Genomic DNA, 24817 nt, shown 5'->3' with positions numbered 1-24817 from the left:
GCGTTCATGCTGCACTGCGCTAATCTATTTCAGCATATAAATTAATAACAAGAAGAGACAGTGGGGCAGAAGCAATTCCCCATTCCTCTGAACTGAAATAAGCTTCCAGCTTTGCAGTATTTTATACTTCAAAGTAGAAGTGTGCTAAATTGTCATTTCTACAGTTTGTAGTGAGAAAGTATGACCAGAAAACAAATAGAAAACAAGAAGAAAGTTATCAGAAATAGCCATCATTCATCTTAAATATTACATCACATTTCTTCCAATGAGTCTTTCACGTAACCCTAAAGGTCTAACTCTGATTAAATATAAAGTCAAAAGATCCAAGCAAACAAAACAGCTATGATTTACCTTCTCCGCTTAGACGTTGGCCGTTGAGTGAATGATGTTTATCTAGTGACATGAACTCCAGGGCTCAAAAGGTAGCTAACTGGTAGAGCTTTCCTCAGACCAGGACAAAGGCAAAAGGAAGCAACTCCCCAGCATTTCAGATCTACCAGAAAGAGCAGAGACTAAAGCAAGAGGACAACCCTGACTCTGCCAAGGAGAAGTGTTCCCACATCAAGGCTGCTGACAGCAAGGTTTGGCAAAGCTGAATTTGATCTCAACTCTTTCATTCTAGCTCTGGACTCTTGAGTGACCCACTGATCCTCCTATGCAGAATGCTCTCCAGTCCACAAAATATAAAAACCAACTTCCTTAAGGGCAATGAAACTTGTGGCTTCCAGATCCCATTGTGATTTCCATAGAAAAATCATGGAGTGGCCTTAAAGACTCACTCCAGTAAATTATTTACTTGCATATTTATTATTTGAGAATATGAAGTGGTGAGTTTTCAGGGTGCTTATTCATTCATTCAAAAACAGTAGCATTGCTCTCATTAAAAGATAATGCAATAGATATGCTTATGGAAAATACATTACTCCCAGACAAAAAATGTGAAAAGTGGCATCCACTCAGGTATTTTCAGCATATCTCAATAAACGGTGTTGGATGCTCACATATCCTTTGCGGTTAGGCTTTGTAACACACTGATTCATTGAAAGATCTGAGTACCATGCAGACTGAAGATCTGTAGTTGGAAAAGGGCACACATGATGATACTGAAACCCAACGAACAAGGGTCAGTTTGGGGACACCTGTATGATGAACTTCTACCAAGCGGGTGTCTAGACTCCATTACATTAGAATCCTTTTGTCCAGCTTGTCCTCTAATTTTCTACACTCTTGACATTGTTGGTTTGCTGCATTTGTTTTTCAGTCTTCCAAATGTTAACACATGTCATTAGACAGTATAAGAAATACTACATGTTAAATCAGCTCCTACCTTATTGAGTCTTTAAATAATGGGAAATGTCAGGTTCATCATAGCACAGGCAAGACTTCAGAAACTCTCATTGTTTTTACTTATGAGCTCAGTTTTTATCATGAGCCACCAAATCTGTCAGAGGCCTCCCCATTCCCAATGAAATGGGCTTATTTTTATTCATTTTCAAAAAAAGTGTCAAACACACGAGTCTGAATTAACACAGTCTGTCTGTCAGTTACAACTTCAAGTGAAAATGGAGTGCCAAGAAAAGAGCAAACTAGCTTGGCTGCTAGCTCAGATAACTCACAAGAACTCCTTGCCTCAAAGCCACTATCATATATTTGTATGCAGCAGAAGGACATTATACGTAATTCACAATTGAACAAAGGATATTAAAAAGACATCTATCAGAGTCAAAATCTAATGCAATTAATGATTTTTACTATTCCATCAAGGATACCCCTAAGAGAGAATTTTTTTAAAAAATCATGCTTGAAAGAGAAGAAACATATGCCAACTGGAATCTGGCTCTGCTGGCTGTCTTGAGCTACCTGTTCAACTGCCAGACATTTCCTCATGATTATTTTTACCTCATTGACGAAGTCTCCATGCAGGGAAGAAAGCAAAAAGGTCCCTGTGCATTACCAGGGAAGTCTTTTAACTTCCTTAAGTTTCCTTGGCAAAGGTTCTCAGGTTCACCAGAGTCCTCCCTTGGACACTGGCAGGAGAAAAGGGACATGGAGAGAGGCATCGAGATTAACATCTGATAAGCTACTTGCCAAAGAAGACTAGGAACCTCCTCCCATACAGGCTACATATATAAACAGGGCATTAAAAAAAAAAAAGCCTGCCATATATAAGCTCCAGAAGGCAGCTCGAGTCTCCCAGCTCAGTGCTTCTGAGCTCATGCCTTTCCTAGCCCACAGACATACTCAGGAGCATACTCCTCTTTTTTAACATACTGTCTCTATTTCTGTTACTAACCACCTGTCCCTGGTGTACTGCTTTGTACAGGGGTCTCTGATCCATGCACATAACAGGAACACACTCTGGGAGCACAGTTTATCCTGGGATTAAGTCAGTTAACGTTCACAGAGCATTCAGCCGCCATGGGAAGAAAATCTACCTGCTAGTGTCCATTAGAGCATGGTTCCATGGAACAAAACTGCGTCTTCCTATGGAATGCTGGATCTTGAACTTCATCCAGAACACATTTGCTTCTGGCTTTCTAAATAGCACACATAAATCAGACTACAGTCTTTTACGTCAATAACTATTAAGCCAGAGAAGTTGTTCCATTTAAAGAAAAACAGGTGTTCCTGTTTTCAATTACCTCAGAATTCCAGAGAAGCTGAAATATTGATTTGATTATTTATTCTTTCACTCAACAAATATTTATTAAAGACCTACTAGGACTCCTATGAGAAGGGAATACAGATGTAAACTTAAAAACAGAACAGAATAAAAATTCAAACCTTTGTGAACTTGTTTTCTAGTGCTGGAGATAAACAGTAAACAAGTAAGGGAAATGTATAGGACAGCCTGTTTGGTGAAAGCCTATATCTCTTTTGTACAAATTACTTCATAAGTAGTTGATAAATAGGGAGACGATATGGGTATGAAGCTGAGAGTCACACTTATTTATGCATCGTTTCCCCCCAGAATATTAATGCTACAACATTTGCACAAACAAGTTTTATCATTTTTTAAAGAGGGAAACCTAGAATTAGGGACACAACTAGCAGCAGCAGCAGCAGCAGCTGCCTATGTTGAAAGTAAGAATAATAAATCTGTGTGCTGATAGGTGTGGTGGTAGCTGGTTTACCTGCTGCAGGAACTACAGCACTTTCCACTGCATCACACTATGCAGAGGTGCTGGGATTGGGGGTAGATGGAGAAGCCAGAGGCTTTCTTCTTCATATTCAAACAGAAACCCAATAAGAAACTTACTTGGATAAATATTTTTTTGAATGGAAATTCCCATAGGGTTTCTGTTTTGATGTGTGTGTGTGTGTTGGTGTGTGTGTGTGTGTGTGTGTGTGTGTGTGTGTGTGTGTGTGTGTGTGTAGACCAGATATCAACCTCAGATGCCCTTTCTCATGTACTGTCCACCTTGATTTTTAAGATAGGATCTCTCACTGGTCTGGAACTCACAAAGAAAGCTGGCGTGGCTGGCTGGCCAGCAAACTCCAGGGAATCACAACTTTCTCTGCCCCTCTACTGGTGGGATTACAAGGGGCCTTGCTCCACAATATGAGTTCTAAGAATAAAACTCAGTTTTTAAAACTTTCATAGCAAGCACTTTATGAAGTAAGGCCTCCCCGGCTCAAGTTCCATATATTTTGAATGGCTTGTCCAATAGAATTTCCCCCATAAATCATATTATGTTGATGTATAATTAGATAATGTATGGGATTATTGTGAACACATATGGGAGAATAAGAGAAATACATGCATATAATACAGTGATACTCTAAAGACAAAATATGAGAAGAGAGGAAAAGAGATTTAGGGGAAGGGGTGGCAATCTTAAAGGATGGAGGTAAGATGGCTTCCCTGAGGTAAAGCCAGCCTCACAGTCAGTGCTTCAGCAGTGGCAGAGCACTGCAGAACCCTGGGGAGGTGTGAGTCTAGACACTGTAGGAAACTTACATGGTTGAGTGGAGGAAGTGGCTAGGGGGAGGAGATAGGCTACAAAGCCAAGAACAAGTGGCCATTGGGACTCTAGAGTTTACAGCAAACACTGGGAGCCAATGCCCCCTCTATGCCATGTATAAAGGGTCAACACCCAGTCAGATTCATACACAAGACAGTCAATTAACACCTGGAATGGCACAATCTCAAATCATTAGCTGTATATAGAAAAATCTTTGATTTAAAAAACAAAGTTTTGCAAAGATATGGAACACACAAATTAAATAACATTAAAAACAATTTAAGCCGGGCGTTGGTGGCGCACGCCTTTAATCCTAGCACTCGGGAGGCAGAGGCAGGTGGGTGTCTGTGAGTTCGAGACCAGCCTGGTCTACAAGAGCTAGTTCCAGGACAGCCTCCAAAGCCACAGAGAAACCCTGTCTCAAAAAACCAAAAAAACAAAACAAAACAACAAAAAAAAAACAATTTAAACAAGTTGTTATGAGATAAGTCTGCAATCCCAGCATGCTGAGAGGCTAAGATACAGGAGGATTGAGAAATTGAGACCAGTTTGGGCTGAGATCCTACCTCCATTAATTAGTAATAGTTAAGCAATTTAAAATGTCCTATCCTTGAACCTGTTTTTTTTTTTTTTTAGCCAAAAAAACCTTAAAGATTTACATAAGTTCTAACATAATTTTACTTTGAAATATTGTTATGTTTTAAATCACTCAGTAAATTAAGCTCAATTCCCATAATCATTCCTAGTGAAAATAATTCTGTAAGAGAAAAGGAAATTAATCAGTGGATAACATTCCTAAATAAGATCAGCAAACGTCTTATCCAAATTCTCCATAGCCTCAGTGTGTCAGCGCTCCAACTGCAGTGTTATGGTGACTGCCTCGTTTTCTTCCCAGGTAGGACAGGATATGAGCTTCAAGACAGGCAAACGTGAGAAGGTCTTGCGTGAATGAAGTGGAGCTCAGAGTTGCTCACCCAAGCATGAGGGCAATTTTGTTTTTCCTCAAAAAAATTCATTTTAACAAAACATTCTTTACTTGAAAGACAAAACAATCTTACGAATGATTTGTTTTATTCCTGAAGATACAATGCCTAAAGCCCCTTTTGGCTTACTTAACTAGACCTTCCAAGGCCGACACAGACAGAAAGAATAAAAAAATTACTACATAAATATATTTTCCTCCTTTTTCTTCACATTATCAGGTGTCTGTAGACAATTTATCAAGACATATCATATCCTAGTCTGAAAAAAAAAAAAAAGAAAAGAAGAAGTAAAACCTCCAAAAGTTGAAATGATCTGAACTCATAGTTATACTCTGACTCTAATTAATTCAGACTAGCAATAAATATGAAAAAGAAAATCATCAAATACCAAGAAACCAAGCAATATGCTTTGGGGGTGAGGAATGAGTAAAAAAAATCTGTCATAAAATAAAAAAATATTGAATTCAATGAAAATGCAATATGTCAAAAAATAATGTGGGATGCAGCTAAGGTGGCATAGACAGAAGAATCAATAGCACACACACAAAAGAGCTTACATTACAAAAACGGGGGGTAAAACCAAATCAACAACCTAACTTTCTACCTCAAAAATCAAAGTAAACCTGAAACAAAATTCAACAGATAAAAACAGTGGCTCATCATCAGTGGCCTGGGAAGACAGGAGCTGAACTAACAAGCAAAATCAAGGCAAGAGGATCATCAAGGGAGGAAGCCAGTGTCACCAAAGACCCTGTGGCCATTAGGATCCCACAGAAAACTTCAAGCTCATAAAGGTGATATCTTCAATGACAGGAAATAATTCCTGGACAGCAGTAAACATAAAATTCATGGAAAATGGACCAGCCGGGAGAGTCCTGTAACAGTCAGAGAAATGAAGTCCTTCCTCCAAGGCTTCTTAGTAGAGCATCTATAGATGACACTTTGGGTTCCTCAGAGGTTTCTACTAGCAAGAGTTAACAACAAACTGGGATCTTGTCCAGAAAGAGGACAAGAAGGTGTGTTTCCTAGGCCATTCTAGAGCACCATACCACCTGCTCTAAAACCCTGACAAAGGCATTCTAGAAATCATCTGTAGATACATAGCACTTGTGAACTTAGATACCAAACATTAGCAAGTCAGAGCTAGCTCAGCAGGTAAAGGTACTTGCCACCAAGCTGGCAGAGCCCAGTTGGACCTCTAGGATCCATGTGGTAGAAGAAGAGAACTACTCTCACCTTTGTCCCCGATCTCTACACACACTGTGGCATACTGAAGCTCACCCCCACGTGACTGACTCTAATCATATATATATATATATATATATATATATATATATATATGAAAATAAATAAAACTTTTGAAATTATTTTGTATTTGCTTTGGCAGTACACATACTAAAATTACAATGAAACAGTGATTATCATGGCCCCTTCACAAAAATGAGACAAAAATAAATGAAGCATTCCATATTGTGTTAAAATGATCAGAACACATATGAAAATCTCAGAGAATTAATAAAAATATTTTAAACACAGTAAGATTAATTTTAATTTTTAAAATCAGATTATTTTTAAATGCTTAATTTTAAAATCATGACCTGCTGGAAATTATAAAATGCTAATAAAATCCAGTAATGTACCAAACATGGGGATATTTCAGGCATACAAGGCTGGTTCAATATAAAAATTAGCACAGTCTACTGTATAAATGGGATAAAAGCATCATTTATCTATCAAATGATGCAGAAAGATACTGACACAATTCAAACTTCATAATTTTAAAAAGACAAAGAACCTTCACCAACTGGGAACAACAGGGAATGTTCTTATTGTCACTATAAAACCCTACATCTAATCAATGTTCAAACCTGAATGTCTTTCCTTGAACTTGGTAGTCATTCAAGAATGCCAGCCCTGATCCTTGTACTACAGAAAGGCCTGTCCACCGGAAGATGGAAGAAAAACATGAATAAAAGACATGTTTCAGAAGGAGGAAACAAAAGTGCCCCTTTTGGTAGATGACTCAGTGTTCTATACAGGAAATCTGCAGAAGCTGGTGCATGCAGCCCTGAACTGGCACAGGAATCTGAGGAGCCTACAGCACACGGATCCCCACAGTCAAGGCCCCATGTAAATAATGAACACACTGAAGACAAGAGACTTGTGAAACCACAAATGATACCCTCAATAAGGGACTATTTAGTTTTAAACTATGACCTGCTTGAAATTATAAAATGCTGATTTCCAAAATCAGTAAAGGGGGAAGGGGCTGAAAAGATGGCTCAGCTGTTAAGAGCACTTTCTGTTCTCATAGAGGAACTGACTTTGTTTCCTAGCACCCATACAGGGCCGCTCACAACCACCTGTAACTCTAATTGCAGGGAGGGGGTTGACATCCTCTTCTGACCTACACAAGCACCTGCACGTGTGTGGGCATGCACACATCTGTTCGCATACACAAATACAAAATAAAATAAATCATTTAAAAGAGAAATTTAACTCTCAGGTGGCAGAGGCAGGCGGATCTCTGAGTTTGAGGCCAGCCTGGTCAACACAGTGAGTTCTGGGACAGCCAAGGCAGTAATAGAGAAACCCTGTATTGAAAAAAATTAAAAAACCAAAATTTAAAATAAATATAAATCCTCAGGAAGACATTCATGCTCAGAGAATGAAAGAGTAGACACAGTAAAGTTGTCAAATCTGTACAAGTACACCATAAAAGTTAACAAAGTCCTGTTAAAACACCAGCAAGAACTTCCATTGATATGCACAAGGTTATTCTAAAATTTATATGGAAAGGCAAAGGCACTAGACTATCTAAGACAATTTTGAAAAGGAATAAAATGGGAGAAAATTGTTCCTCGTGATGTGAAGGCTTATTCTACCACAGTAATAAAGCTGGCCTGGTACTGGCAGCAGGGTCAGAGAAATAGATTGGGGGCCATAGGAAAGGCCAGACACAAGACAGACAGCCAAGTGACTTCTGACAAGGGTGAAAAGCAAACTCGGCGGAGAAAGGACAGCCTCTAAAATGAAAGCCATTAGAACCAACTTAGAAACCCAGAAGGCAAAAGAATAAAAGTCCATCTAATCTTCATACGGCATGCAATATCAACTCAAAATGGATCATGGACATGAATGCAAAACTACAAAACTTTTAGAAAAATACCAAGCATGGGAAGAAAGATCTGGAATGTAGTGCCAGGCATAGGCTCTTAGGAGGAGCAGGAAGAGAATGCTACATGTGGTGAGAGTTGGCTCAGTGGTTAGGAGCCCTTGCTGCTCTTGCAGAGGACTTGAGTTCAGTACCCAGCACCCACAAAAAGTGGCTCACAACCACCTGTAGCTGCTGTTTCAGGGGACCTAACACCCTCTTATGGACTCTGTGGGCACCAACATGTGCACATACATACACACAGAAACATGTATATAATTTAAAAATTAAAGATAATAAATAAAAAGCATGTTACATTAAAAAAGAGATGGAATTTTATCAATTTTGATAACATTTGATCTGCTAAAGACCCTATACAGAAGATGAAAAGACTATCAGGCATAGATGGGGAGGGAGCATGTACACAGTATAAACCTGGAAAAAGACTAGAACCTAGTGTGTAAAGAATCCTCAAAACCCAACAGCACAGTCTAACCAAACAGGAAATGAAAAGACAGACACTCAAAGATTCCATTGCAGGGGATCTGCAAGTGGGAAATAACCACATGAAAGGTTTTCAGCATCATTAGCCATTAGAGAAATGTGAATTAAAACTACCACATGATGAGGGCTCCAGAGATAGCTCAGCAGTTAAGACTGCTCTTACAGAGGACCTGAGTTTGGATCTCAGCACTCACATTGAGAAGCTCAGAATTTCCTGTAACTCCAACTCCAGAGAATCTAATGCCCTGTTTTGGACTCTACAGGTACCTTCATCCATGTAGTGCACACACACACACACACACACACACACACACACACACACACACACACACACACACTCACACACCATTTTTAAAAACTACCCACAAGTTCTCAACTGCAGACTTTCTGGAATGGCCAAAGCATCAATGCATCACCCATGTTCCTAAAACCGTAAGGCATGAGGTCACTCACACACTGCTGGTAGATAAATAAAGCAATACTCTGAGGAAACAGGCTGGTGCTTTCTCATGAAACTATACAGGTACATCCAGCTCAGTCCTGCAACTGTACTCTTGGGCATTTGTTCCAGAGAAACAAAGACATACGTTCTCATGAAAATCTACACTTGATGTTTATAACAGCTTTAGTCCCCACAGCTAAAGGTGGCTTGAAGCCAGGTACCCTTCCAAAGGTGGGAGGCTGTACACACTGCAGCGCACCCACAGCAAGGAACCTTTACAACTGGTAATAAAATAGAACAAACTAGAACCAGCAACCTGCAGACCAGTTTGCAGAGAGAGAAAATGGTGACACACACTATGACACATTTTATATAACATTCTTAAAATGTCAGAATTATAGTAGGTATTAGTGGTCACCAGAAAATTGTAGCCTGGAGAGATACAAAAATAAGTGGGTGACCCAAAAGAATGTTCTTTAGCTGGCAATGTAGATGTCAGTGGCCCAGTTGAGATGTCAGACTATAATTTTATCGTACTTGGAAAATCTTAATTAAAAGTATTAAAGGACAAAGGTCCTTTAATTGTTTCTAGCAATTGCAAATAAATCTATAGTTGCCTAAAAATAAAACTGTAAGTGCATTGATAAGGAGTAAAATAAAAAATAAATAGAAGCAATTATGTTTTTAAAAATTATTTTACTTTTATACATGTGTATTTGTATGTGGGTTTCTACACATTAAGTGCAGATATCCTTGAAGTCCAGAGGAGTGTGCTGGATTCCCTAAAGCTAAAGTTATAAGGCAGTTATGAGCTTCTGGGAACTGAACTTGGGTCTTCTGCAAGAGCTGTAAGCTCTTTTAACTGCTGAACCATCTCCCCAGTCCCAGGAGAAAATGTTCTGATCACATATCTGACAAGGATTTTTTCTGTTTATAGAAAGAATACCTATTTCTCAGTGACAAGAAAGACAAATGAAAATGATAAAAAAAATTCACACTTGTGCACCCTAAAGGGAGATAGACATGTGGCCAGCAAGCACATGGAAAGTTCTCTACACTGTCACCATAGACTGTAATTTCAAAATTGGGGGGGGGGAACAGCACTGAATGCAGGCAAATATGTACAGAACTGCCCCATTCATACATTATCGGCAAGAATGGATAAACTCTCCCTCATGGTCATCTGTGTATCCCTCCTCCCATTTGCCTGGTCACATTAGAAAGAAACAGTATAATTAATACTATTGCTTCTTCTTCAGATTTAAATACCTTGTCAAACAGTGGAGACAAAAGACTCTGGTGAGGCCCATTAAGGGAAAACTATCTCTTTCTGGTCAACAGAATGGAATCTGAGTCCACCTCTGGCTCTGGGGGAGATAGGACATTCTGATCTGCTCCAAAGGTTAGAACATTACATACAATTGTCTTCTCCTGTAAGAGTTAATTGACTGGGTTGTCAATCACCTGGTCTACTGCTCAGGAAGGCTGATTTCTCTGAAGATGACCAAGGAGATGACAGGAAGAACTATCTTTAAGGAGATCATATGTTTAAGAACCCTAAAAGCCCTACCCTTGGGGCAATTGCTTATAGATCTTCACTGCTCAGTCTACTTGCTTTTCCAAGTGTTCACTCAAAAGGATAACTTTTTCCGTTTCCTTCTCTTTGTTTCTGGGGTACTGGTAAAAAGCCTAGTAACGCTTTCCCTGATATCCTGGACCTTCCAGCTCTTTCTCTGAAGCTCCTATACCTCATTCTTCTGCTCAGTGGCTACTTTCCAGTCTCCATCGTGGATCTCTCTTCTTCTTCCCTATCTCTCTCTTCCAGGCAGCTGTGGAGATTGTCATCTTGCCTATTCAGTTGTTTTCCTTTCAAACTCTAATGCAATTGTTCCTGAACTTCCTTCTCTAAGCTCTTTTGGCAGTATGAGTTCTACAACCTGACAATCACAGAGTGTTTACTTACTATAGACCTAGGAGGAAATAATTTTAACCAATATTTAAGGTGTTACCACAGAGGTTCACATAGCTGATAATTCTTCCTTTTAAAAAATCAAAGCCAGGATTAGTGGTGGTGCATGCCTTTAATCCCAGCACTAGGTAAGCAGAGGAAGACAGATCTTGGAGTTCAAGGCCAGCCTGGTCTATAGAGCGAGTTCCAGGATAGGGAAAAACCATGTATGTATGTATGTATGTATGTATGTATGTATGTATAGTCAGACAACAGTTAGGCAACTTGTTGAAGGTCACACAAAAGAAAACATGAAGTTAGATTAAATTCCTATAATCTAACTAATTCCAACACCATGCAAAGTGAAAGAAAATGACTATGATTATCCTTGCAGAAGTAGGAACTAACTTTTATGACTGCAAAACAGTTCGCACTTTGGTTCCAACCCAGAAAACATACACAAGCATATCACCACTGACCATTCTCAGAAAAGTGGCCCAAGACAGTCATCACATTAGCAGAAAAATTCACTCAAGGAACATCTGACATGGTTAAGGAATATTGGACATGGTAAAAGGATGACTATACTGAATCTCCTACAAGCTAAACAACATGAAGTCACCAAGACAGAAAGACCAGTGTTATCTGACTAGCTGTAGCACACAACTTAGCATCTGGGCAAAAGAAAATAAGTAAAACAAAAACAAAAACCAAAAGTAGGAGAAAATTGTTTGTATCTAACTATAACTGCTCCTCAGGATTCTGAGAACAAACCAGGACTCACGATGGTGGCAAGATGTGTCCCCTGCCATCAGACACCATATTTTTAAGAAATTGAAACATAAATCAAGGAGTTCAAATCAAACAAAACTGCCTTCTCCACATATTAGTCTCTAGAGAGCTGACTGAACACTAGACATGAAGTGACCCGGGATTGCCTATAACTGACATTTTCTTGCTTATAATGAGATGTGGGTATACAGCCTTAACTAGGCCTGGCAAGCCACCTTCTTTTCATGGCTGCAAACTTTACAATCCCAGTGACAGGCATTTCCTAAAACTATGTAATGTCTGAAAAATATGCAGTTTTTTGGAAATAGTATACTTAGGCTAATAAGCACAAAAAATGTTTCATGTCACTAGCTAATGCAAATCAAAATCATAATTAGTGAGATACCTCACCTCAAACAACCCACAAAAATGTCTATAGCTAAAAAGACAGGTGCTAGGAAGCCTGTGAAAGAGCTAGAATTCTCCTTCATCATGAGAATGCAAAATGCAAACGGGAAGGGGCAGTTGTTTAAAATGTTAAGTATCACAAGTTATCCCATGACCCAGGAATTCCACCCCTCATTGTAGAGAGAGGTCTGTCCACATAATAGTTCATGCACAAAGATTCATTAATACATTATCCACAGCAAAAGTGGAAACAACCCAAATGCACTTCAGCTAATGAATGGATAGACTAAGTCAGCTGTTTGCACTGAATGTAAGCTCTGCTGATGAGAAGCCATGTGCACTTGCCAAGCATATGCAAGGCATTGGATTCAGCCCCCACCAGTGTGATAGGGAAGTATCGTGACAACATTATGATCGGTAAAAGAAACAAATGGCAAAGGGCCACATACTTGATAACTGCATTAATATGAAGGTTCTTAATTAAGCAAATCCATATGGACAAAGTAAATTAGTGGCTACAGGAGGTGGGCTGCAAAACAAGGAGGAGTAGAAGGGAACGAGGGTATGGCAAGTGACAGCTATAGCTACAATGTTTCTTTGGGGAACATAAAAAATTAGGTCATGTTAATTGTAGCATATATATCATAACTGCAAATATATTAAAAGCTTGAATTATGAACTTTACACAGGTAGGCTTTACAGCTGTAAATTATATCTCCACATATCTGTTAAAATATCATATTTAGAAAATAATAGTGTTTGTGGCAGACATAAGTCCTTATCATGTCAATTCTTGCATAGAACAGGAAACTGAGACATATCAGGGTTCTGGAATCTGCATTAAGGGGACACAGTCAGGAGGAGGCAGAACCAGGACTGACATCAGGGATGCTGTTACCCTGGTACTGCCTGCAATGCAGACACAGGCTCTGTCTGGGCAGTCAGTGGGGTTCCCCCAGCATCAAGGGCACACTTCTTTATCATCAGGACCTTCCCCAAGCATGGGGGTCATGCTTCTTTAGCATCATGACCTTAGTAGACACTAGTTCAATGCAATCTGAGAACAAGAGAAGATAATGACCCAAAGAGCCTTCAAACTTTCCTTGAAAACAATCATTGTTAAAAGAAGGAATTATGGATGTCAATAAGGAGGCCTCTGCACTCCTGGGAGCCTCTGGTGGTGGATTAGTATTTTTCCCTGGTGCAAGAAGGGACTTTGAGAGCCCATCCCACGTGAAGGGTTACACTCTGGCCCTGGACACATGGGGAAGGGCCCAGGCCCAGCACAGGAAGATTTGGTGGACTTTGCAGAGCCCCCATTGAGGGCCCTACCCTGCCTGGGGAGTGGTGGGTGGATGGGGTGGGGGTAGGCTGGGGGTGGGGGAGGAGGGATGGGGGAGGGGGGAGGGAGAGGGAGAAGGGACTTACATGTGAAACAAGCTTGTTCCCTAACTAGAACTAATAAATAAATTTAAAAAAAGGAATTATATGAAAAAGAGCTGAGTACATTCCCAGCTACCAGGGTCTCTGAGTAAAGCAAAATTGGGTCATACTCAACTGGATTGCATGCCATTGCTGAATCAGGGACAAAGCACTAGGGAGGGAGAGACACATGCAGGAAAGTGAGGAAAATACTCTCTCCAAAATCCTGACAAAGATTACCTACCACTGGGAGTCTTTTGTTTTGTTTTATTTTTGTTTGTTTGTTTTGAGACAGAATCTCATATAGCCCAGGCTGGCTTCTTGAGCTACTTTGTAGCTGAGAATGACTTTGAAAGAGGATGAGTTTTGACCCTCCTGCTTCCACCTCACCAGCACTGGGATTACAGTTACATCCCACCATATCCAGTTTATGTAGTGCTAGAGATGGAACTCTGTAGGCAAGCACTCCACCAACTAAGAGCTATCTCCCCAGTCCTACTGTGGTTTCTTGTTTTTTTCTTACAAACAACAACAAAAAACCAAACAAAAAAACCAAGGGGCTAGAGGGATGGATCAGTGGTTAAGAGCACTGACTGCTCTTCCAAAGGACTTGAGCTCAATTCCCAGCACTCACATGGCAGCTCACAACTGTCTGTAACTCCAGTTCCAGGGGATCTGACACCCCCACACAGACATGCATACAGGCAAAACACCAATGCACATAAAATAAAAATAAATGGTAAAAAAGAAAAAAAACACTATTTTAAGATCAAATTCTATTTTGTTTTTATTTATGTGCATGTATGTTTGTCTGCTTGTCCGTAGATGCACAATATACATGTTGGTGCCTACAGAGGGCAGAGGAAGATGGCCAAACCCCTAGAAATGGAACTACAGATTGTCCTGGGCAGCCTATTGTGGGTGCTGGAAACCAAATTCAGGTCTTCTGCAAGAACAGCACGAATTCTCAGCCACTGAGCCATTTCTCCAGCACTCCGTAATTTCTTACTATCAGTGAGTTAATGATAAAATGAAAAAAACTCCTGAGAAGAGTACTGCACGGGAGTCTGCTATCACAACACACTTGCTAACCCTTGCCAATGAAGGCAGAGGCAAGACCAGTCTGCATTTTTACTCAGTTCTAGCTGCATCTTGCTTTCCACTCACAGGTCCAGAGCTGTCTCAGTTGCCAATGCCCAGAGGGCATGGCCTCTGGGAAACCCGCTGGTTAGATTTCACCTTGACTTTAGGAGCATTAATAGATAAGACATTCAAAACCACTTCAGCTGCTTCAAAATCGTATCATAAACACATTCCATCTGAGAATGAGATAAAATATGAAGTTGGGTCCTTGTGAGCCATTTCTGAAGTTGCTAAGATCCTGCTAGGTTCTTTGCATGAAGCTGTGGCATTTACCCACACAGGATTCTCACAGCAAGAGTCTCCATGCTTCACCAGCTTGCTGTGCATTATACAATGGCAAGGAAGAGGGATGTCTGGGAGCAGCTGAGAAAGGAAACAGACCAAGATAAGTAAACAGAGGATAAAATTCAGCTCAGGGGAAAAAAATAAATAAATAATCTTCCCTGGCAGAATTCAGCAGCAGCAGCAGCAGCAGCAGCGACACACAAACAGCATCATTAAAATGTGGTGAGAATGACCGGGAGGTAGAGAGACAAAAGGGCAAGGAGTGGAGTTGTAATTATCTGGACTATTATTCCAACCCAAAGTAGAAGGCAGCATCCCAAATTTGCAAGGCCGGAACCTCAGATGTTCCTTCCCATTTGGCAAGGATTTTGTCATCCTGAGATGTTTGACGGCAAGGTGTGGGGGCTTGGCAATTATGTTTTAAAATGATGCATAATCTTTTACAATAGAAAGCTGACAATCTATAGCGAGGCATCACTTTGATTTCAAACTGTTGGGTGATTCTTATAATGACTTGAGGAGTGCTAAGGAAATAAAGTAGCAGCAGGTGGCCAGACAAAGACGAAGAAATTCCTCACTCCACAGGCAGTAATCAGGTTGAAATACTTTCTCCATTACGTCCAAAAATAGAGCAGACAGTGATACACAGGCCTTCCTTGTTGCACAACTCTTGATTTCCACAAATAGTAAAATCATATTCAGTAGTTTCTGTATGAAACCATCAATAGTCCTGTGTGTTGTCTCTATCAGAACATCAGGATCTATAGAAATTTATTTACAGTGGGCCTTTAATGACTCTGCAAATCACCCTGGGTCTGCTGAGTCTAACCTTAAAATCTGATAGCCACTGAAGGCTCGCCTTCTTTTGGACAAAGTGTAGTACAGAATGTATTGTGTGTGTGTGTGTGTGTGTGTGTGTGTGTGTGTGTGTGTGTGTGTGTGTGTGTAGTATTTGCACATACATGCTTGTATGTGTGCATATGCACGTTTATGGTGTGTACATGTGTACGATGTGTTGGCATCCAGTATACTCCTGAATTTCTATTTCTCTTTCTCCTTTTCTGTCTTCTTAATTTTTAAGACTGTGTTTCTCACTGAATCTGGAGGACCAGTCAAACCATGAATCCTCTAGTCTCTGGTTCTCCAGAGCTAAGATTACAGGAACACACTGCCATTCTTGGCTGTTATATGGCAGGGGTTAGGGGGGCAGGGATCTGAACTCAAGTCCTCACCCCTGCCCAGCAATCACCGAATGAACTATCTGTAAGTTCCAAATATTGCAATTATTTTTAAAAGTAAGTTTCACATTTTGAAGTGTAAAGAAAAACAGCATGTGAATTGTTTCCACGTGCAAATGAACATGATGATGGAGAGGGTCCAGCTCCTGGGGGCTTATTTTCCTAGTTGCCTCACTGCAAAGTCCATCAAACTCCCCCCCCCCCACACACACACACAGAGACTGCAATGACTCATTTCACAATTGTCTCTTGAGGAGATTGTCTCAAGATTACTGAGGCTTTTCTGAGAGTCAGCATGATTAGCCAGGGCAAAATATTTCTTCAATCTTATGACTTTCACAAGGTGCCCAATGCCAGGCCTCTGGGCAGGCAACATGAAGGGCATCCAGGAAGATGTTCCTAACAGCCAGGGCTCCCTAGGCAGCCAGTGATCCTGACTCCGTCTGTCAGATGAAAGTTCTGAACGAAGCAGGCCTAGCCATGCCCTACAGGCTCTGAGTATTTTAAAAGGGTCCACCTGGAGCTTTCAAAAACTTAGGTTCTGGCCCTCGGTATTAAGATGCTGTGATGGGATGAGGCAATCCTCACAGCAACTGCCATCTCAAACACAAGAACTGGGAGGACAAAGGTCAGCAGTGTGGGTTGCCTGGAAGTTGATCAACACTGTCTTCCTGGGGGCTGCTGCGACAACTCTGAAGCCAAATGTTAAAATAAAAAAATCTACCTTTAAAAATGCAGAAGGTGCTGCAAACCAGCAATCTTCCCCAAATCTTCCTGATTGTAATTAACCGATCTCTGTTGCATAAAGCAGGAAATTACCATGATTTAGTAATTCAAACATATTAACATTAATTTTCTCGATGCTAAATAGAATATCTTAAGTTGTCGATTCCGTTTTGGTATGGTCTATTTCATTAACTTCATTAGAGCATTTAAAAATACTAGTGCTTTGTTCCGAAGAGTAGGATTTTGCAGCTCCTCCATCATCTGCCTCCTGTAATGACTACAGCATTAGATATTCACATGTCCATAAAAGATAAACAGAAAATGGAACAGGCAGGAAGGTAAAAGTTAAAATTTATCTTCTTTACTTCAAATAGCTACTCAACATACAATGGAGAATCAAGTGGCAGTCAAGGAAACTGAGCCGGAACCCCAGGTCTGGGAGCCAGGCCTGAAGCTACCTGCTACAGAACTGACATTTATCCTCGATCGCCCAACATTGCCACTGAGTTACTGTGAAGACAAATTTTCCCATCGCTGCCATAGCCATGGGCAAGTGGTACAGAAATACACAGGGAAGCAAACAGTTCTGGCTGAGTGGAGAGACTATACTGCATAAGAAAAAAGAGAACACAGACAACCTGAAGATTCTGATCATTGCTGTCCTGATTGGTCAAACAGTTTGTTTATTCAAGGGGTTATTATGTAAATCGTGACTTTGAAAACAACAGTAATAACAGCTAACAGAATATATGTAAAAATAAAATGAGTGCACATGGGGCATGGTGAGGTGCCGGTAGACAGGGAATTAGGGGGTGCAGGGGCATGGGGGGAAGCTACTGGGGAGGGAGTTATGGAGTATGAAGAGGGGCTGGTGAACCGGCAATTATGGGTGATGGAGAAGTGCTGGTGTGCAGGAAGTAGAGGGGGACAAGCGCTGCTGGTGAGCATAAAGGCACAGGGGATGGGAGGCTGCCGGGCATCAGGCAGGCACATGGAAGGCAGAAGGGTGGTGCTGGTGCCCTGGGAGATGTGGGAGTGTGCTGAGCTGCAAGAACACATGGGCACAGTGGAGGGCTGCTGTCAAGAGAGTAGAGTCCACACCCTGACATCCAACCATCCATTATAACTACATTCAAGTTTCTTATCCTTTTGAGCCTCAGTTCTCCTATCTGTAAAGTGGGGATAAAAGTTTCAACCTTGCAGGCTGAGAGAATGAAGTGATTTAATATCGTAAACTGGCTTAGATCTGACCCACTATACAACAGCAAGTTTCCTTTGCAGCATTTAATCCCATTTGTGACAAGCTGAATCCAGAGAGTGACTAGGAAGAGAAAGTGGGACAGATTAAAGGCAGACCCCACTTCTTCCATTCCTTTTATTCGGGTCATCCAAAATCGTGATCCAAAGTAGCTTTATCCTTTTTTTTTTCAAGTCCCCCACATCTAATAAATTACTTCATTCTAGAACACAGCAAGTAGAAACTAAATCAACCCAATACAGATGTTGATAAAACCCGATCAATTTAAAATGAATAATTCACTCAGTAAAGTGTCCAAAGGTTTCACTAAATCTTTCCCCGAATCTCTCTCACACTTCATACTAAGCCACTGACTGAAAAGGTTTTCATCACCTCAATCGTGAATCTAAGAACACACCCTGAAGGACCCTGTGACCTGGCACTCTTCCAGAACATTCATCATGGGCACACAAATCACAAGAAAAGAGAAATGCTTAGAGCTGGGTTTTTGGAGAAGTGAATTTTCTTGGCCAGAAGTGTTCTCTGTTCTTTCGTTTTCGATTCTTACTAGGTCATAGGTTACAAAACAGTTCAGTACAGGCTCTAGCCATTAGCAAACTGTTCAAATAATGTCTTAACTTAAACAAAGTGCACATAAGTGTTTCAGGCAGCATAGTGTTATCGTCTAATGTTATAAATGCCACGCTTAGTCTGGGGTTGGTATCACAGTCAGAAAGGTTCTTGTCATGTATAAGTGTCTCTGTCCCTCCATCTAGTTCCCAAATAGTGACATGGAGACTTAACTTTAATTATGAAAGCTCACCTTAGCTTGGGCTTGTTCCTAACTAGTTCTTATAACTTAAATTAACCCATTTCTATTACTGTCCCTCCTGTCATATATTGTCCATCCTGCTTTTTCCATGTCTCCTGGCATCTCTCTCATGCCTCCTCCTCTTCCTATCTCTCCCGAGAAATCACATCTACACCTCCTGCTTAGATATTGGTCATTCAGTCGTTTATTACACCAATAAAAGCTAATCCACACAGTGTACAAATATCCCACAACATATGAGAACCTAAGTTCCCTCCTCTAGAAACCATTACAATAGCTGGGCATATGGTGTGTGCATATAATCTCAGTACTGGGGAGGCAGAGACAGAAGGATCCCTGATCTACTGGCCAGTCTAGCCCAATTGCTAAGATCTAGGTGTCAATGAGAGCACACACACACACACACACACACACACACACACACACACACACCCCACAGAGCCATAGCTGGCTGGTCATACCACCACTTGGTGCTGAACAGCAAGTATGTACTTTGCTTGGAGAAACTTTGTATTTGATAACAAATCAGATTTGCCAAGTCACTCCATTCCTCCTGCATGGAGGATGCTTTAGGTAAAACGAGAGCAGCAGGGTAAAGGACTTGGATTCACAAAAGATTCAGCTAGTTTTCTTGAAATACTGAACATCCTGGCTGAGTCTGAAGTAAGATTCAATTTACAAAGAATTGATTTATCCATAGCTTTCCAAGAGCAATTCTGTATTGGCAAAGACATAAGTTTATTGGATCAATGAAGCAGCCAACACATTTTTTATTGAACACTTAGTACATGGAAGGCTTTGTGTCAGCTACAGAGAACAGACAGGAAAAGGTTTGGCCCTGAAGACATTGCTTCCTCAGGTATGGTGATGGGCTTTATTCACAGAGAACTAGGTAACCAGGCAAGAAAACTCTGTATGTATTGTGAATTAGACATCCCCCCCACTGGGTACATGTGGGTTGACATTTGCTCCCCAGAGGGTGGCACTGTTTGGGAAAGTTGTAGATATAGATTAGGAGGTAGAGTTCCACTGGAGGAAATGTTGTCACCATTCTTCCCTTAACAATCGTCTTATCAGCTGTCTGGTCACAGCCATAAGTGACTAATACACCCAGTGGGTGGTGTGATGGTGAATCTGATGTATGAACTTGACTGGGCCATGAGATACCTGGGAATCTGACCACTCATTATTCCAGGGTAGGCATTCAGAGGCTTCTGGAAGAGATGAACAACTGAAAGGTGAAATGGCAAGTATACAGGGACCTTCCCAAGCTAGACACACACTGGCCAATCTCTTCTAGGCCTACAGAGCAGAAAGCCTCGGGATGGTTGGAGTCTCTCCCCAGGCCTCACTGCTGGAATTGGGACATCAGACTCCTTCCATGTGCAGCATTTCTGACACTCAGGTTTTGGAGTATCACAAGCTTCCCTCAGTCAGCAGTTCATATGAAGCAAATCCCTTAGCCTCTGCAATGTCTCCTAAATAACTCCCCTCTCTCTCTCTCTGTCTCTCTGTCTCTCTGTCTCTGTCTCTCTCTCTCTCTCTCTCTCTCTCTCTCTCTCACACACACACACACACACACACACACACACACACACACACACACACGTTCTCTCTGTCTCTCACATACCTACACACACTCTCTCGCTCACTCTTGTTCTCATTCTCAAATACTGAGTTGACAGAAGCAGTCGTTCTTCAAACCCTACAAATCATTCCTGGCTTCATCCTCACCATCTTCATCCAATACTGTCTCCTCCTCTGACTTTGAACTAATCCTGGCTGCTATCTTCATAGTCCTTATTCCTCTAGGTCAACTTAGCAGATTTATGTTAGGACTTCCCTATTGCCATCTGGATTCATTGCCAGCCCATTCAGCAAGGTTTTTAGATCTAACCAAGAATCTATTTGACACAGGTCCTTGCCTGAACCCACTACACTATTATACCCACCCTGACTCTTTAAATGGCTCCCACTAACCTTCCCATGCCCCATTCTCTGAGAGCCTGTCACCACACCAAAGACCACAGTGTGATGCCAGCTAACCCTGTTTGTGTCTCATTGCCTTAAAAAACAAAGTTGCTATGGAGCTTCTATTTATTTATTTGCTTGCTTGCTTATCATTTGGGTCAGTGTCTCTTGTATTCTTGGCTGACCTTGAACTTGCTATGCATATGACCTTGGACTGCCAATCCTCCTGCCTATACCTTCCTGTGCTGGGATTACTGGCACAGACCATCACACTCACTTTATGTGGTAGATTGAACCCATAACTCAGATGCTAGCCAGCACTCTGCCAGCTGAACTATAACACCAGCCTAGATCCCTGGTTACTTTTGCAGCCAGGTCATCTCTCTGCTGATGTAGAAGGAACTAACTCAAATGTGTGTGTATCTTTAGCCTAGTAGTCACATCATTAAGACAGTGGTACTTTGTCATTGAACATTGATGAAATTGCTTCTATGGTTCCCGTCCCCCCACCTATCATGGGCAGTCTCAAATATCCATCTGTGTTCATTCCCACATGACACATGCTGCTCCTCACAACAATTGAGCATACTTGTGCCTACTCCAACTCTCAGCCTGCAGCAGGTTCTTTTGATACCCATGCTGACTCAGCAAATCCTGGCCCACTCTGTGTGACTCAAACTTCCTTGTACTCTCAATCAAACCCTTCCTTCCAGGAGTCTTCAGTCTGGCACCTCTGTAAATGAGGCCCACTGAAATTCTTCAGCCCATACTCCCCTGGTCAATCCAAATACCCTCAGCTTCTCTCCATGGCCAACCCCACCTGCAAAGCCAATTCTACTCACTTTTTTTTTTTTTAGTGTAACAATTTAACTCCCTTCCATCCAATTGTCTCTAGAGTCCACATTTGCATATCCAAAAGCTCATTAGTGTTCCTGCTAAATCAAAGAGCCGAATACTCTTTGTCTCCTTCAGCTACAAAGACATGGCAGAGGCCCCAACATGTGAACCTGTCTTCTAATCCCAAATCTAAGAGAGAAACAGACTAATGTCCCCACTGACAAGAATCACACTGCATCTTTAGAGACATAAATCTTTCTGCTTTGAGATTTTTTTCCCCTCTGTCCATTTCATTTACCCTTCTTAACCAGGACCCATCTAATTTCAGCTTCTCCTGAACGCTACCACTATACTTACTCAGAGCAGAGTGCCCACTCTTGGTTAGAGCTGTGGCCTCACAGTGCTGTCCATACTCCATGTAGTCTGTCTACCCTCCTGCCTACTGAAGGGGAGCTGACAGGCAAACTCTGCTAAGACCCTCCCTCTCCACATCCCTCTCTCCCACCTTCTTCCCCTCCCTTCCACTCTCCTTCTCCCCTACCCCTTCTGGAACACTGCTGCCCCAGGAAGTCACAGACAATCTGACTATGGGTCAGAAGTATGGACTACTCAATCCTAGGAACCCCCTCCTCCATTGTAGCCTTTAAGAAGGTGAACTGCTTTGTATGATGACACTGGACACCTAGCCCTATAACTCCACCTTATTCTCTGTGCTCTTCATCACTCTCTTACCCTGAAGGACAGTTGTTCTCAGTGACTTTCTCTGGAGCCCACACCCTCTAGTCCTACCCTAGACCTATCATGTGCCTGCTTCTATCACCACCTACCATGCCTTTAACAGATCCAAGGTCCTGGACTCCCCAGATCCCTGGACTCCCCAGTAGCTATGTGCCCTGGACTCAGTCACTTCCTGATTCCTCCAGCGCTTCTACTAGCAAGGGCATTTGCTCTCTCTCCACAAGCCGGTGTCTTTGTCTACAACCTCCTCCTGCAGCAAAACTCCGTCATCTTGGAGACCCACCCCGACCTCCAAACCCTTACTTCTAACTCCTCTATTCCATCTTTTGCTTCACTAAGCAACTCAACTGCACATTCCCTGCCCTTCTTGTTCACCCTAGTTCTTGTCTGGATTATTACAAAGTGTTCTTTCTTAATGCTTGTTGTGCCTGTCCAGATTCCTGGGCAACAACAGACTACAAGTGTTCCATGATGCCGCAATCTGTCCAGGATCTCTAGAAAGCAAAGCTTGAGGTAAGGGTTAGATGCTGACTTTCTACTGGGGAAGTGTGAGCTTCACAGGAAAAGCATGATTGGTAGGAGGTAAAGAAACAGGTATGTGAAGCCAGGAAAGATGTAAAATCATGAATGGGTCTCTCTGACTTCGACAAGGCAGAAACCCAAAGACAGACAACCCTCTTGACAGACAAGTTCCCAGGCTTGTTGAAAAAGTCTTCAGATGGATGACAGCATACCTGGGAGCAGTCCATGAGGGAAAAGGATGGAAAATTGAATGGCCTGTCAACCTCAGGGAGCAAGGCTCACCTCTGAAGAGCCCACCCCGAGGTCTTTGAGTTTGTAGCATTCAGCCTTTGGTGACAGCTCAGGAACCATGTGGATGCAACATCTTATCCAAGCCAAGGAATGGAGGACAGCTTGATCCGAACAGAATTAGAGAGGGGTCATGAAAGGGTATGCTTTAATGTTTTACATTAATTGAGAGTGTCTTCCAAGTGGTGCCATGAGGAAGAAGCCACTAGACAATCTAACGAGGTCAACCAAGGCCATGCCCAAACCAAGACCTATGTTCGAGCATGAAATACCATATCACTCCTCCAAAAAGTCACACATATACAGAAGGCTTGAAGAGGGCTTCCAAAGATTTTTGCATGCCCCAAACTTATACCCGGAGCTTCATTTTGCTTATGACATCACAAACTGGGTTTGCAAAAAACATACTTTGGAAAAAATAATCAGATTGATTTATCACCCTCAATATATAACCAGAAACTTCCCTCTCACCAACCTAGACTGGCATTGGGTTCCTGTCAGGGAGAGAGAGAAGAGGGGGCTTGAGAGAGAGTGGCTAAATTGGATCTTCCCCCAGGCAAGAGGTTTATTAACACCACAGCAGGCAGTAAGGCAGGGCTTCTGAAGGAGAATTTCACACACACCCTACCTGCTAGGAAAAAGTCTACTTTTAAAGTTTCTAAGGGAATGGGGGTGGAGAGAGACTATGTGGTGTACTGCACTATGAGGAAGTAGGCTTAGTTAATGTGTGACCTATATTACCTGACTGAGGGAAGGGGCAAGGCTTAAGCTTTCAAAATAGAGGCTTCTATCTGTCTGAAAAAGAGAATAGGGCTTGTGGCAAATGTGTAACCCATGCAACCTGGCCATAGCCAGGCTTTGTTTGACCTCTAGGGGTCACAGGGTTGGGTATGTCCCTGGCCTACATCCCTACGTGGAGGACTCCAGCTCTCTGACAGTACCCTCTGTGAGTACTGAGGGAGACGGGATAAGGACTGACTTTACATCAGGACTCCAGCCTTGTTATCATAGGCTCTCTTGGCCTTGACCTTCAAACTAAACTCTTCACTGTCCCACTGACCTCTGGCTTCCTCTGCTAAGGCTGCCCCCAACACTGGAAAGAGAGGCCCTCCAACTTCTCTGTGGCTAAGTAAGTTCTGCTTATGGCAGATGTTACCTGACCCTGAAGGCAGGGGACAGTCTTCCCAGGGGTCCTTCAGGACCCCTCCCTCTTATTTTACTCTTGTTTTATTTCTGCTTCTGAAATGTACAGGCTCAAATGCCTGAGATGATGGTGGTACTCCATACTACATCACAAGGAGATCCCAATGGATGGTTCTGATGGTAGTGGTATTCGGACCTGCATCTCAAGGAGATCCCAATGGCTTTACCAGTAATAAGCACTCAGAGAATCACACAAAATG

General features: G+C 41.8%; 1 protein-coding gene and 1 non-coding gene across 2 annotated transcripts in view; one reads left to right on the top strand and one right to left on the bottom strand.

Annotated features, from left to right (window-relative positions):
- Window positions 1-24817, bottom strand: part of Sdk1 (sidekick cell adhesion molecule 1) — a 954927-nt gene that overhangs the window by 608627 nt on the left and 321483 nt on the right. The gene's annotated exons all lie outside the window — the stretch shown is intronic.
- On the top strand, window positions 6320-6423 carry LOC113835480. Its single transcript, XR_003485048.1, has one exon. It is a non-coding gene; the product is annotated as a U6 spliceosomal RNA (small nuclear RNA).

This window comes from Cricetulus griseus, chromosome 4 (assembly GCF_003668045.3).
Source record: "Cricetulus griseus strain 17A/GY chromosome 4, alternate assembly CriGri-PICRH-1.0, whole genome shotgun sequence".
NCBI lineage: Eukaryota > Metazoa > Chordata > Mammalia > Rodentia > Cricetidae > Cricetulus > Cricetulus griseus.
Note: the sequence above shows the minus strand (reverse complement) of the source record. Positions and strands in the feature narration are given on the sequence as shown.